A 5,534-nucleotide genomic window follows, 5' to 3' on the forward strand; every position below is an offset into this window, starting at 1 on the left:
TCACTAGGTGACTCAAGAAATACTGGAAAACAATGCTCTAAAAAAATGTTTAATTTCATCGTTGAATGTTTCTGATAAATGCATTGATAATTCAGTCATTCATTATTTAGTCCAAAAGTGGATTAAAATGTGCCCACCACTGATACCAGCTTTTAAGCTAGTATCAGTAATAAGCAATCCAGTCATATTTTTCAGGCCTGAAAATGTATGTGCTGCAGACAAAAAAACCTTATTATAATTGTTAGTTAGCTCAGTATAGTTAACTGATGTGTTCTGCAGCATCCTTAGAATTTAAATTCTGTAATTGAAAGTCATAAATTAAATAAAATCAAGAAACATATTTTAATTCTTAATCCCATTATACATGTACTGTATTTTAAGCATGAGGAAACCTGAAGTTCACAGTAGATGTTTAATGAATAATCAGATCTGGAAGATACAATTTGTCATAGCCACAGAATTAGCTTGGTAAAAAACCAAGCCTGACAAGTTAATTAAATAAGTCTGAATATACTGGATAGTTTGAGTATTTGCCAGCATCTATGTTGGGTTGTTTTTTGTGGTTTTTTTTTTTTCTTTACACCTTATTTACATGTAGAAAAAATGAGAAACAAATAAGAAAGTCTACAGCTTATGGAACTACAAATCTTGACCAAAAAAACCTCCTTAAATATTAAATATCGAGTAGATTAAATTCTTCATGCTGTTTACAGAAAATATCATTCTCAGAAAACTCAGCCAACACTTAAAAGAGTATTTTCATAAGTGGCTTGACCTTACAACCCTTTAACCTGATGAGTCATTCCAGATCATGCTAAAGCTTACTCATGAGGAAGAATGTAATTTTTGGATCCTGAGCATCTGACCTCACAAAGTATGATGCAAACTGCCACCACAAGTGAGAAAACTACCTGCAGTATCAGGGTGTTGGAATCTCTTTCTGGAAGAGATGGAGCTTTTGTGCTCCCTCCTGGGTAGCTCCTGCTCTCTACTGACTACCACCTCTAGCCATGTGAAAAACGGCTTGAGTGGATCAAATGCTTGCAAGACCCAGCCATAAGTCTTCTGACTCCTAAAGGGCCTGGTCTGGCAACAGCCTGAGGCTTCTCCAAACTGGCTGTGTATCTGCAATTCCTCATTAATGGGGTTTTTTCAGAGGGTTGGCATTGCCAGAAACTGCCTTGCCAAATATGAAATCCTTGCCTTCACAAAGATGGTGGAATCTCCTACCCTCCCTCCACACAGGTAGACAGATACACAAGGGCACACCCACACACACCATCTACACATACACCTGTGCTTTCTCTTTTTTTAGGCTTCAGGAAACCTACAGTTCCAAATTCTTCCGTGATGGCTGCTGACATCAACCCCTGATAGGAGGGGAAGGACAAGAAGGAAGAATCTCATAAAATCCATTACTTAGCTGGGGTTCAGGATAAAACCTTGTCACTCATAAAGAGCATGTGAACATGGACAGCAACTGAACCAAGTCCACACAAGTTAGCAATGCTTAGATGGTTTCCCATTTTGAACTTTTCTATTTTGAGGTATATTTTTGCTGCTACAAAAGAGCAGGTACTAGGAAACTTGGTATTTCTGTGACATTAAGAAACTGCTATCCTTTAAGCATTATTGATCTTTCTGAGCAGTTAGAGGTTTTACCCTTGGCTAATTACCCTTGGTAATTTGTTGAAATACACCCAAAAATATATTTTGCAGGAGTTGTCTTAAATTGATCCCCTGACACCAGAAAGCCATGTCTAGTAGAACCATGTGGCTATAAAACCTCCCTGCAGCTGTTGCCTTTGCAATGGACCCTGTCCAGATCCTCCCTCCCAGTATGGAGAATGTAAACAGAAGATACATTGCAGCTTGGGATTCTATAGCTATTTTTTCAGCTGAGAGTGAGCCAGTTCCTGTTCATTCTCTCTCCCTGACTGCAGATGAAGGCTTTTCCTACTGTTTCAGAAGAGAGGCTACTGTGACAACCCACACCACAATCAGAATTTCACAAAAAGTTAAGTTCTCTGGGCTTGTACAAGTAGAGTGTCTGGGGAGATGGTGGTACTTTCTCCACTCATACATATGCTGTCAAGGCATAGTTTATCCCCAGTCTTCTGCCACATCACAGCTACAGGCTGAATTAGTAAATAAAGCAAGTGTGGAGTGTGGAATGGGAGGTTAAACATCGCACTGGAAAGTCAGCAGTTTTAGTCATCGTTAAAATGTCCCGTGACGGCATTCCTTTCTGAAACCTGATCCTGGAGAGAACAGTTTAGAGAGCTGAAGAGACGCCAGGCAATGATCTACAGCCCTGGCCTTCCTGAAATGTATTCCTCCCAAGCATCTGTAAGCTGTCAAGTGATCCACGTAGTCCTCATGTATGTGTAATACATCCTTGAGCCATGACTTTTCTCCTGTGGTTCAAAGCTGTGTTTTCATGTGGCTCTGAGCACTTTGACTATTTGCAATATTGGGATACAGGTCCAAACAAAACAATTTTATATCAGCTTCCCTATTTATAGAGGACAGCTTATGTTCTGCTTGTCTGAGTGAACAGAAATGTTCAGGAATGGCCCCCAACAAACTTCTTGTAAGCTGGAAGTGTAAATGCTACAGCTAAATTCAGGCAATCACATGGTTATGTGTGCAATCAGGACCTTACGTCTGCAGGATGTCTTCAGACTTTTCCAGGAAGTTAGGATCTGTCAGAAGAATTGCAAAATTTTTAAAAATTAAGTAGTATTTTTGTTCAGACCTGTTATTACATACAGTAATACTGTTGCTAGCTAAACATGATTTGACTCAATGATCTTAGAGGTCTTTCCTAACCGTAATGATTCTATGATTCTCTATACCTTTAATGACCTGGGGGCTTTTCTTCCAGATTTTGGAACCAGGCATGAGGGAAAGAAGAAGAGAGAAAATTTCTCCTTGGAAATTTGGACATTTGGATTTTTTTTCAGCATTAATCTGATTCCCAAAGAAACTGTAGCCTACGTCATAAATCAACTAAATAAAATAAGTCATTTCCATAACACATTCCAGTACTGAAATATTCAGTATGTGTAGAGTTTGAGATGAATGTATCATGTTTAGGACTTTTAGCCAACCTCTGGAATTCATGTTGCAATCACAAGTTGCCCAGATATTAAAGCAGCGCTCCAAGACAGAAGGCAGCTCTTCTGCATGGGATCTGTCTGGCTATAGAAAAGGCATGACTGTCTCCTTATTTCCTGGATAAGGCTGGACAAAAATGTAATAACTTTAGTGATTTTATAGAACATTTCAAAAGGTCTCTAAGGGTAGAAATGCTTATAACAGTGTCCTGAAATGCCAGCTGAAGGCACTGCTGCTAACCAGGAGTATCTGCAACTCATGGCTCCTTCTTTTACAATTTGGTTACCAAACTAAATACGGAATCTGCTGTGGTTTGCCCACAGTTGTTGATCCTAGGATCTACTTGTAAGGTACACTTTAATTGCTGATATAATTATATCCACCAATGTATGGGTTATGTTGTAGAAACCCATAAACTACATTATTGCCCTACAGGTCATTATCCATGTCATCATCCATGTATCATAGGCACAAAATCACGTGCTCTTTACTGAAGAAGTCTTTACTGTCATTTCCATACATGTCTCTCTAGAAATTCTCCTGTAAATACATTCCAAAATTTAAAAAGGTACTTTTATTTGATAACTTTTTCTTGTTTTCACAAGGAACCACCAACTGTCTCATCTGAGAACAAACCCAGCCCTTAAAACCAGGATCCTTCCTGCTCCACACTAATTCTTCTGTCTCCATCAGCATTAGAGATGGCTTGTCAGAGGTGGGATCATTATGCAATGCAATGATAATTAAGGGAATTTGCAACACACAATGATATTTGATTTTTTTACCTGCTAAAACATAAGTGAGAGGCCACCTTCCATTCAGGCTTGCCCTACACCTTGGTAAATATGGTACTCTGAAAAAAAAAAAAAAATCAGCTAAAGCTGATTAAAGCTGCAGGCAGTTTTCCAATGAAGAGCATATTTTTGGTTCAATTGGCATGCTGGCCTCCCAGAACAGGTAACATATGCTACCTGGTATTTACTTTAGGATATTCTCTCTCTCCTCCTGAGATTACTGAAAACTTGACATGTCTACAACATTCTCTGTAGTCTTTGAAAATTACTTACAGATGACAGGAAGGGATCTGGTGGCCTCTCATATTTGTCTTGAGTCTTTTCCAATTAAAGAATTCAGGCAGCGGGAAAACTTCAGCTGTATCTGTTTAGTCAAAAGAAGCTCATGACCAAAAGCTGTTCAGCAGTCAAGCACAAAAATTAGCGGGACAATTGAGTTAAGGAAAACTAACAAAGTAAGACCAGCAGAAAGCATAACTTCATGAACACCTAGAAAAAGTCAGTCTCCTTGTTGTAGCTGGTATCCTTTGCTCCACTTCAAAAAGTTGTATTTAAGTGATTTCTTTCCAAATTTTTTAAATATAGCAAAATTTTAAATACATATGATCATGTTCACCATGCCTGGATTCATAGGAAAGTAACAGATTGCAGAACTGAAACATGCATATATATCAATTCTTTAGCAACATACAGCATTTAATTGCTTATTGGTTTTATACAGTATTTGCAGGAATGTCAAGTAGCTTGTAGAAGGAGTAAGAGGAACAGTCTACAACTGATCTCTTGATCAACTTAGAAAATAAATGGTTTTATAGATGGATCATTTTTTCCTTGTATAGCCTCCTGTGTTCTTCTTTTGTCAGAACCTTTACTGTTAATAAAAATTTACAGTATACTTGGTAAGTAGAAAGATTACCAGCTGTGATGGGACCAGAGGCTTCCAAAGGCCCTTCTCCCTCCTCTGCAAAAGGAAAGCACTGAAGTCACACTACAGGCCTAGGAGGTGCAGCATAACAGACTCAGAGGTACAGCAGATGGCTGGGCAGATCTCAGATATCTCTGGCAATGGAGATTCAGAAACTCTCTCTGTCAGAATTATGGAAAAAAAAATAATTAAATGGCCTTCCTTCAGCAAGGAGACAGGCACAAATGCATCCAGTATTTCTATTTATGAGCCCAGAAAGTCCTGCTTACTAAGCAATTTCCCCATTAGGAAAACAGAAAAAGCAGAGCCTTCTGCAAAGGGCCTATTGGACCACACTGACTGCTTAGAGTCATCTGATACACTGGGAGAAGAATAAAGAATTTGAATATCTGAAACCATCACAGTGAGGACTGTAAAACAGAACAACTAAGTTATCAGGGGATGGCATGTGCTATAATTGCTAGCTCATATGGAAATAACATTCAGCAGCTGTTATTTTACCAGCATTAACAACTCTAGTTCTCCCATAAACATAAAGGAATAAAAAGTCTGTCTGCTGCATGTGAATCTTAGATCACAAGCCATGGGCCTCAGACAAGACTTTTGCCCCAAATGTCTGCCTTTTATTTTAGAGATAGATATACAACATAAATTAAATTAACTAAAATATTCATTTGCCTGGTAACTGTAATTTT

The 5,534-nt window shown here is 38.5% G+C and overlaps 1 long non-coding RNA gene across 1 annotated transcript; it reads right to left on the bottom strand.

The window, feature by feature from the left end:
* Positions 1-1,684: 1,684 nt before the first annotated feature.
* On the bottom strand, positions 1,685-4,279 carry LOC127059896 (uncharacterized). Its single transcript, XR_007778218.1, has 3 exons — positions 4,188-4,279; positions 3,906-3,973; positions 1,685-2,705 (listed from the first exon to the last, which is right to left on the bottom strand). It is a non-coding gene; the product is annotated as an uncharacterized LOC127059896 (long non-coding RNA).
* Positions 4,280-5,534: the final 1,255 nt, after the last annotated feature.

The sequence above is a fragment of the Serinus canaria genome, chromosome 1, assembly GCF_022539315.1.
Source record: "Serinus canaria isolate serCan28SL12 chromosome 1, serCan2020, whole genome shotgun sequence".
In the NCBI taxonomy this organism is placed as follows: Eukaryota; Metazoa; Chordata; class Aves; order Passeriformes; family Fringillidae; genus Serinus; species Serinus canaria.